Below are 9401 nucleotides of genomic sequence, written 5' to 3'. Positions count from 1 at the left end.
TGTATGTCTTCAATGCAAAACTTATCTTAATTACTACGTGACATAGTTATTTTTGTAAATAAATAATTAGTTATTTAGAAAATATAGAAGACTCGATTTTTATTAGTTGAAAATAAAATATTGATGAGTTAGACGTTTAGAGATATCTCAAGAGGACACTCTAGAAATAGAGTGTCCTCTTGAGATATCTCTATTCCACCATCGACTTGTCATCTTAAAGATCCAAATAGAGTGTTGCATTGGAGTGAGTTTTTAAGCAAAAACTCTAAAAATCATCGGTGGCACTCAGAGTTTGTAAAGTGTTACATTGGAGATGTTCATAGGTGGCGAAAATAGAGATTTTCAATTCTTGTATGTGTCCAATGCAATAACTCTAACTTTATTTTTATTTTACTTACGTGGTATGGTTATTTTTTGTAAAAAAAATAATTAGTTATTTTGGAAATATACGAAAGCTTGATTTCTATTGGTCAATATTTAAATATTGATTAGTTGGACAATTAGAGAAATCTCAAGAGGATACTCTAGAAATATAGAGTCCTCGAGATATCTGTATTTCATCCTTAACACATCATCTTTAAGATCTAGTGAGTTTTGCACTTGAGATGATTTTTTAAGAAAAATTCAAAAAATCCTACCTGGCACTTCGAATTTCTAAGATTGAGTTCATCTCTAATGCAACACTCAACTTGAAAAACTCAAATTGACACCTAAGATGACTTGAGTTTTTAACAAGAAATATTATCTAATGCAACGCTCAACTTGTATCTTAATATGATATAGCAACAATCAATATTGAGATACTCAAAAGAAAAACTCAATTGTTGAGTTTTCTAGTATCTCAACATTTATTGTTGTATATCAATTGGCCCACATCATCATTTTATATATTAAGATAAAAAACAAGAGTAAAACTAAAATAAATGTTTGAGTTTTTTGAGTGTTGCATTGAAGAAGAATTTTGAATTGAGGATCCCAATAGTGTCATATAGGAAGAGAATCTCATTTCATACTTCTTGACAAATTAAATCTTTAACCTGCTGATTAAAGGTTGAGTAGGATTATGACGGCTCTTTTAGGTGAGTGACTCAGTGAGTCAAATATTGTCACATCCTTTATGCACTTAGCATTATTCTTTTAAAAAAAATATAATCAATGATATTCCTCTACAATTTTACTATTTGGACAAGTGTATTTTTTTTTTGCTCTACTTTCTCACACTATAAATAGAGAGTGGAAAGGAGACCAAAGAGCACACTTTCTCATCATTACTCCTAAAAGAGAAACCCTAAAGCAAGATTGAACTAAGTAATGGCACAAAAGTACTCATCAAGAAGAAATGGGTGGAAGAAATATGGTATAATAAAGCTTAAAGTTGTAGCAGAAAAACTACTAAACAAGTCAAAGAAACGTGAATTTGAACATGAAGATTCAACTAATTCAGTTCCTAAAGATGTCAAAGAAGGTCATTTTGCAGTAATGGCAAATGATGATGGTAAGCCAAAGAGATTTGTTATTGCATTAAGTTATTTAACTCATCCTGAGTTTAAAAAATTGTTAGAACAATCGGCGGAAGAATTCGGTTTCGAACATAATGGTGCTGTTAAAGTTCCTTGTCGATCCATCGAACTCGAAAGAATTTTAGTTAATAGGATTTTAGTTGATCAGTCTGAAGATGAAGAAGAAGAAGAAGAAGAAGAAGAAGAGAGAGAAAATGGCAATAATAATGTTAAGTTTAGAGGCAAAGAGATCTTTACCTATGCATAATTTGGGAACTGTAATCTAACTATTTTAATTGTTTGTTATTGTCATTCCGAATTAGTTTAGTGATCATCAAATTACTTATTCTTGTCTATTTTTATTTCTATATACATATTTAACAAGGGGTAATAACTAGAAAGGTCAAAATAATATTGAAAATGAGTAGAAAAGCACAAAACATTTGAAAATTATTATTCAGGTCAAAAAGTATACAAAGACTAAATTATCCTTTTTTGTCTTTTTGTGTAACTAAATTCTTTTATTTTTCTTTAAACTTTAAATCGATATAACTTTTGTTTGAGATGTCGGATTTCAATAAAATTTATGTATTTAGAAATGATTTTTCATTAGCTTTCTAACAAGATCCACTTTCAATACTTTTTTTTCAAAAAAAAAAAACCAGAAAAATACGGTGTTTTTTCGCTTACGTTTTTCTGCAAACACGTGTTTGCACAATCTGATATGCAAACAACTGTTTGTAGCAATCTGTTCTGCAAACAAACGTTTTCAAACAAGTGTTTGCATTTGCGATATTGCAAACAAGTGTTTGCATTTGCGATATTGCAAACAAGTGTTTGCATTTGCGATTTTGCAAACATGTGTTTGCATGTGCGACAATGCAAACTGAGTTGTTTTCACTTTTGAGGCTTCATAGTTCATACCTTTGAATTGGGTAAAATATCTCTCGTATATCTGTTCGCTTGGTTCATATATTGATCACATTATGAAAGTAGGAAGAGTTTGTGCGAAAGCAAGTAAGAGATTTAGAGGTATAAAGATTGACTTATATAAAGAAAGCAAAGTGAGAATTGATTGATGCCCTTGTTCTAATTGATTATCAAATTGACCAGTTCCTGCCCTACCCTTACCTCCACGACTTGATCTTAAGAAGAACCACCACCAAATAGCAAACCCTAACAACAATGAAACAACAACATCCAAAACACCAGCTACAATTATAATTATCAAATTTCTCTTCTTCTTACCACCATATGGAACATCAAACTCATCATCTTTGGATGAAGAAGATGAAGAACAGGAACCTCAAACTTAGGTCGAGTCAAGAAGAAGATGATTCTAAGAAGAAGAAGATGATTCGAAGAAGAATAAGATGATTTGAAGAAGAAGAAGAAGAACAAGTAGAAGAAGAAGAACGAGTAGAAGAAAGAAAAAAAAACCTAAATGTGTTTTTAGAGAGAGAGAGGGAGAGTTTTATTAAGTAAGGGTATTGTGGGAATGATAAAGAAAAAAAATGACCTTAATAATAATTATCAATATTATTTTAAACTTCACCTATTATTACACATAATATTGTGGTAACTTCTACCTAATAGAAAAAAGTCTAGGCTTTTTTAGTTATTATAATAATTTTTTAGACCTAAACAACCATTTTCTAATTTAACAAGAGGTTATATAAAAATAATTAGCAACCAGTGAAGATGCCATATAGATATAATAGCAAATATATTCCTTAATCAATGTGGGATGTGGAGGTATTCTTACACACCCCTCGGGTACGATCTTTTTAACCTATACATTGTTTTATTGAATCACCTCGAGGCTAGAGCTTGTGGGACGTTTAGACGATTAGAATAAACAAGTAGATCTGATGATGCGAAGTAGTTTATCGGATATCCTTAGAAAAATAATCTTGGAACCTTTGATTTGATTACATCTTCTTGCTGTAATGGTAACTCGAGATGAGGTACCTGCAAAAACTTGCGGTGAGACACCACCTCGATGATAGCCTCGTGGCATGACCCATAGAGGATAATCATTGACTTAGTCGTATCTTCCTATGTAAGAAAAGCCCAAGATTTGGGCCCAAATACGAAAAAAAACCCACTCGAAAATAATAATGTAAAAAAACCCAATTTTTAAACTGTTGGCAACACTTTTGAAACTGTAGCGCCCCAAATCCCAAATCTCAAGCCGCCTTGAAATCGAAGATTTGAGACCTTCAAACTGGATCCACGAGCGACGCCTACCATGAGTGCACAATCAATACCTGAAAAATGAAATAGCTGGGTTAAAACCCAACTGCAGTAGATTTCCTCAAACCTAAGTCTCGGGTAGGCAAGCTCAATCCCCAATCAAGGAAGTATTTTATTCATAATCATTGTTGGCGTTATCTGAAATTTAACGTGACAACTAATCATAATACAACGAGATTTACCACACGCATGTAGAAATTAGTAATTTATGTTCTTGGTTATTAGGCTTTCAACGTCCTCGTATTCTAATCCAATATTAACTCTCGGGATGATAAATCTTTCTCTTTTTCAATAGATATAAAAAGATCACACTATTCACCAAGATAGACCGTTATAGAACCCTAACTTAACAATCAAGTCGACAAAACATTATGCCAAAAGACACAATCATCCAACTCTCGTCGAATGATATGACAAGTTAGTGTCCAAGTTGTATGAGAGTGTGGCCCACAAGGTCATCCATTGTGTTAGCGCCGACCCCATACGCTCCATACCTCGATCACATCCGGTAGAGAGGGTCGAACCAACCACATAATCTCATACAACCCTCCATCAACTCCATCATCACACACATAATAGCATCATACAACACACATAAGTTGAATGAGAGTGTGGCCCACAAGGTCATCCATTGTGTTAGCGCCGACCCCATACGCTCCATACCTACATCGCCACCGGTAGAGAAGGTCGAACCAACCACATAAACTCAAACAACCCTCCATCACATCACACACATAATAACATCATACAGCAAACATGAGTCGAATGAGAGTGTGGCCCACAAGGTCATCCATTGTGTTAGCGCCGACCCCATACGCTCCATACCTACATCACCTTCGGTAGAGAGGGTCGAACCAACCACATAAACTCATTCGACCCTCCATCACATCACACACATAATAGCATCATACAACAAACATAAGTCGAATGAGAGTGTGGCCCACAAGGTCATCCATTGTGTTAGCGCCGACCCCATACGCTCCATACCTACATCACCTTCGGTAGAGAGGGTCGAACCAACCACATAAACTCATTCAACCCTCCATCACATCACACACATAATAGCATCATACAATCATAATAACATCACACCACAAATATTGGCTCTAATAAAGAATTACAAAGAAGTTCACCAAACCATTCAAGCCAACAACACATGGCAAGTCAAAATGGATGATGCTCATAATATATCCCCACGTGGATCACAACCTCAATCAAACAAATAACAATAATAGTTAACAAATATAGACTCACCAATATGAGGTATCATATACCTAGGAAACATTGCTTAAAGAATAGAAACCATGTGCATTATCTCAATCAATTCGCTCATTGGAGATTGTATCGACACCTAGTACAAAAACTATTATAACTCCTCACTCGGAACTTCAATTAACTCACCGTTTGAACCACTAGAAAGTAGACAAACAGAGCTTTCCAACCATATAAGATACACACCGCGATTCATTACCAATCAATACCAGATCTAATTTTAATCTAGACCGAAATACAGTAGGGACTGTTGTGACACCTCATACGAAAACAATTATAACTCCTCGCTCGGAACTCCAATTAACTAACCGTTTGAACCAATAGAAAGTAGACAAACAGACCTTTCCAACCATATAAGATACACACCAAGATTCATTACCAATCAATACCAGATTTACTTTTAATCTAGACAGAAATACAGTAGGGACTGCTCTGACACCTCGTACGAAAACTATTGTAACTCCTTGCTCGGAACTCCAATTAACTCACCGTTTGAACCACTAGAAAGTAGACAAACAGACCTTTCCAACCATATAAGATAGACACCTAGATTCGTTACCAATCAATCCAGATCTAATTTTGAAGTTCGATCAAAACATTGTCCTAAATAGATATTTTATGGAATTTAAGATAGAACTAATATCTAAATCATTCAATCATTCTTTATAGGACTTTATGTGATTAACAATACTAAACCTATCATGGAATCAATTGAAAAAGCCTACAAAAGAATTAGGAGATAAGAAATCTACCTCTTTTGCCTTAGATGACATCAAGAACACAATCATGCCTCTTTCTCTCTCTAGAGAACTCCATCTCTACCTCTTTTCTTCTTTATCCATTCTTCATTCATTAAAAGTGGCTTGTTGAAGATTAAGAATATATACTAACCATAGCATAAACAATACATAGATTTCTTCAACTTATTCATCAAAATCTTCTCCAAAGAATACCATTTCTCTTTCTCTCTCTAAGTTTTGTTCTAGATCTACAAAAAGAGCTCTAGACCCCTTTTTATATAATTAACTCAAGCAGCCCTAGTTTTCCTTCTAGCTCACTTCTATTTTATGATGCTCAAGCCCACACTAACTTACTCTTCATACTAGGCCCAACCCCAAATTGACCTAGAGTTTTGCTATTCCCACCTAATTTGATATATATAGAAAATAGGGGTGTTACAGAAACTATTACAACACTTTTGAAACTGTGATAACATATATAATTATGTGTGAACAAAAACAAATTTGTTCATACATTTACAAAATTGTTGAGACAAATACAAAATTGTTGAGAGCAAATTGTGTTTTGTTCATAAATGTTTTGTAATTTCAAATTTTGGGTTTTTTTTGCATTATTATTCCAGGTTGGGCTTCATTTGCAATTTTGACCCGAATTTTGGGCCTTATAATTTTCCTTTTCTTCTGAGAATAACAGTTTATATTTGGAAATTAATTATTTGGCTATCTATGTAAAGGTCATTCACTGGGACTGATCAGAGCTCAAAGTGTCGAACTAACTACTGCAGACTTTTATGCCCTATCTTTCTAGTTAGAGCACGGCTGGTGGCAGAGATGACTCAAATTAGGTATGTCTAATAATATAAGAATTTGTAAGAAAAATAGTTTAGAGTACTGAGGTTATAAAAAATGATTGTGCATCCGTTTGAAACAAATGGCAATCGAGGATGATCCTCATTAAGAAAAATCAACTTCATTTGTACTTTTTAGAGCATTCCAAGGCAACATTCTATCTTAGAAACTTTGAATCATGATGTACTTTTGTATTATCTCTTGATGATATATCAATGTCTTGTAATGACTATTGTAGCCGATTTCCTAAAAAAAAAAGACATAGAATTTTTAGAGTTTTTTCTTAAAAACTCCCACCGCTGCAAAATTTAATTTGGAACTCTAAGATGATGTGAAAGTAGTAAAATAGAGATAGAGATATCTCAAAAAGAAACTCTATTTTCAGAATGCCCAATTGACATATCTCTAATTGTCCAACTCATTAGTATATGAGTGTCAACCAATAGATTCAAGTTTTCATATACTTTCAAAATAACTTGCTAATTAACTTTGTCACATAAGTAAACAAATTTAAAGTTTTGCATTGAAGACACAAAAGAATTGAGAAATTTTATTTTCGCCACATACAAATGAGAATCTCAATTAAATTGAAACATAGGAGGAATAGAGATTGAGAAGTTTTATAGGCAATGCTCAAACATGTTAAAGGCAACGTGTTTTTTTTACCCAAAACATGGTCAAAACAAGTTAACCAAGTATGGTCAGAAACAATGTCCAAATTTGAGAGTGTTTGTCACCCACCTCTTCTTTTTCACTTTTCCCGACAAAATGTCGTCGGTTGGCAGATAGTTTCTAGTCGGGGACCTAAAACTTTTTTGTTCATCTTCTTCTCCTTTTCTTCCTTCCTCTCATCTCTCTTCTCTCTCTTTCTCTATATCGGTCGGCGAAGCGACCAATAGAGAGAGTGATGAGAGGAAGGAAAAAAAAAAGGAGAAAAAGGAAGAAGAAGAAGAAGATGAAGGAAGAAGAGGGTGAGGAAAAAATCAATCGACGACAACCTAACGGCATTGATCCCGTTATGTCAAACATGGATTGCCTCTTAACGCACATTGGTTTTAACCGAATTAGAAATTGTCTTTATCAAGATTGTCTTTAACAACTTTGAACATTGCCTGTACAATTTTCCGTGCAATTTTCTTGAGGTTTGCATTGGAGATGCTCTTATATTTCAAGACGATAAAATAGTTGACGCTTCAACAAAAGTAGCTAGAAAATAACATAGAGAAGAAATTGTGGTATATTTTTCCTTCTAGCACAAGCGGTCGATACTACTTTGTACCAGATTATTTTGATAAAAAACCACATGATCATGGTTTCTTATCTCATTAGACTATTTTGTTTTCTTTTTTAGTCTTCTAAGTTCGAATTTCGCCTTTTTTCTTTTTTGTTTCTCTTTTTCTTTCCTTTTTCATGGTTTCGCGTGTTTTCTAGTTTACCAACCTTCAACTATATATTAAAACGCGTTTGGTACAGTGTCCCGCGACTTGATGGGTTAGTAGACCACGATCACACGATAGCTAATAAATTGAAAGAATATCAGAGGAACAATATAATATTAAACCGCATTAATATCTAGACAAATGAAAAGAAGTTTGAGGCCAATTCTCATTCATTCGAAGCCCTACTACTTTCTTACAAGTGATGTAGTTTCTACTACTTGTTCACTTACTGTACACTCATTTTGAATATCAATAACAACAAGTGTTCCATCAAAAGGAAAAGGCTTAATGAAGGTAAATTCTCAAATAGCTCACAACATTTAACCAATTTGACCAATTGGCTAAAATATGTAATGGAATAATGGATGGCAAAGGATTGGATTGAACGGATTGGTGAATGGTTGAAGCATACTTTGAAAGTCACAACCCAAACCAACTAACACTAAAAGCAACATTTGGTATATACACCGATTTTCTTTCTTATTAGTTTATTTTACGGTAAAAATCCTATATGTTAAAACATGTAAGTCGACTATTTGGGAGATGATGTGGAGAGAGAGGATCAGAGGAAAAGATGATGTCTAAGAGGGAGAAAAATGTGGATAATGTAACAAATAAATTTATCACAAAGGTAAATTTGAGAAAAGTTGAAACTATAGGCATCTGTCAACAGTTGGTAGCCCAAGTGGTTCCAAGGTGTTGACATAAACTCCAAAAATCCCTCGAGGTCTCAGGTTCGAATCCCAGACAAGGCCATCGTTGTTGGGCTTCAGGCCATCGTTGCTTTTGTTGGGAATCCAGAGAAGGTGGAATCTTTGTTCATTTGAATTAGGATTATGTAGGTATTAATAAAGTTGTTGGACTATAGGTCCGGTGTTGTTAATGTTTGAGTGGCAGTTATCGAGCTTATCACATCTATGATGTATTATCAAATGCCAAATATCACGACGTACGTAGATCGTAGTCGTTTTCCAAAAAAAAAAGAAATTGTCGACATCTATGAGGTGCAAGTTAGGGGCCAAAATAAAATTAACCCTTTCTATTAGAATTCCATTGGTAGAACAAGTGGAAAATGAGAAGGGGTATCATCCAATAAAAGTGAAAACGAGGGTTTAAAACGAATTAAATTTATTAGCCTGAATATCTCACGTGTACGTGTTTTCCTTTTCGCCTCACAATCATGCGCGCTAGGGGTAGGGGGCGACTACCGGCCAAACACTGACGTGACCGACTCCTAATGAGAATCGACCACATCAACGTTTGGTTTGTGGTTGTCTGGTTGCTTATACTTTTCGGGCCTGTTTGCATTTCTATTCTACATATATGTGAGTTTGAAAATTGGACTA

The 9401-nt window shown here is 34.3% G+C and overlaps 2 long non-coding RNA genes across 2 annotated transcripts; one reads left to right on the top strand and one right to left on the bottom strand.

The window, feature by feature from the left end:
* Nucleotides 1–1250: 1250 nt before the first annotated feature.
* Nucleotides 1251–3240, top strand: LOC147565610 (uncharacterized). Its single transcript, XR_015230242.1, has 2 exons — nt 1251–1886; nt 3170–3240. It is a non-coding gene; the product is annotated as an uncharacterized LOC147565610 (long non-coding RNA).
* Nucleotides 3209–6065, bottom strand: LOC147565609 (uncharacterized). The gene is made up of 2 exons (XR_015230241.1): nt 5780–6065; nt 3209–3769 (listed from the first exon to the last, which is right to left on the bottom strand). It is a non-coding gene; the product is annotated as an uncharacterized LOC147565609 (long non-coding RNA).
* Between the last annotated feature and the right edge of the window lie 3336 nt (nt 6066–9401).

Source organism: Eschscholzia californica, unplaced genomic scaffold (genome assembly GCF_041429995.1).
Source record: "Eschscholzia californica isolate CP2 unplaced genomic scaffold, dmEscCali1.0.p SCAF_1, whole genome shotgun sequence".
Classification (NCBI taxonomy): Eukaryota; Viridiplantae; Streptophyta; class Magnoliopsida; order Ranunculales; family Papaveraceae; genus Eschscholzia; species Eschscholzia californica.
The sequence above is the reverse complement of the archived record's forward strand: the minus strand, read 5'-3'. Positions and strand labels throughout refer to the sequence as shown.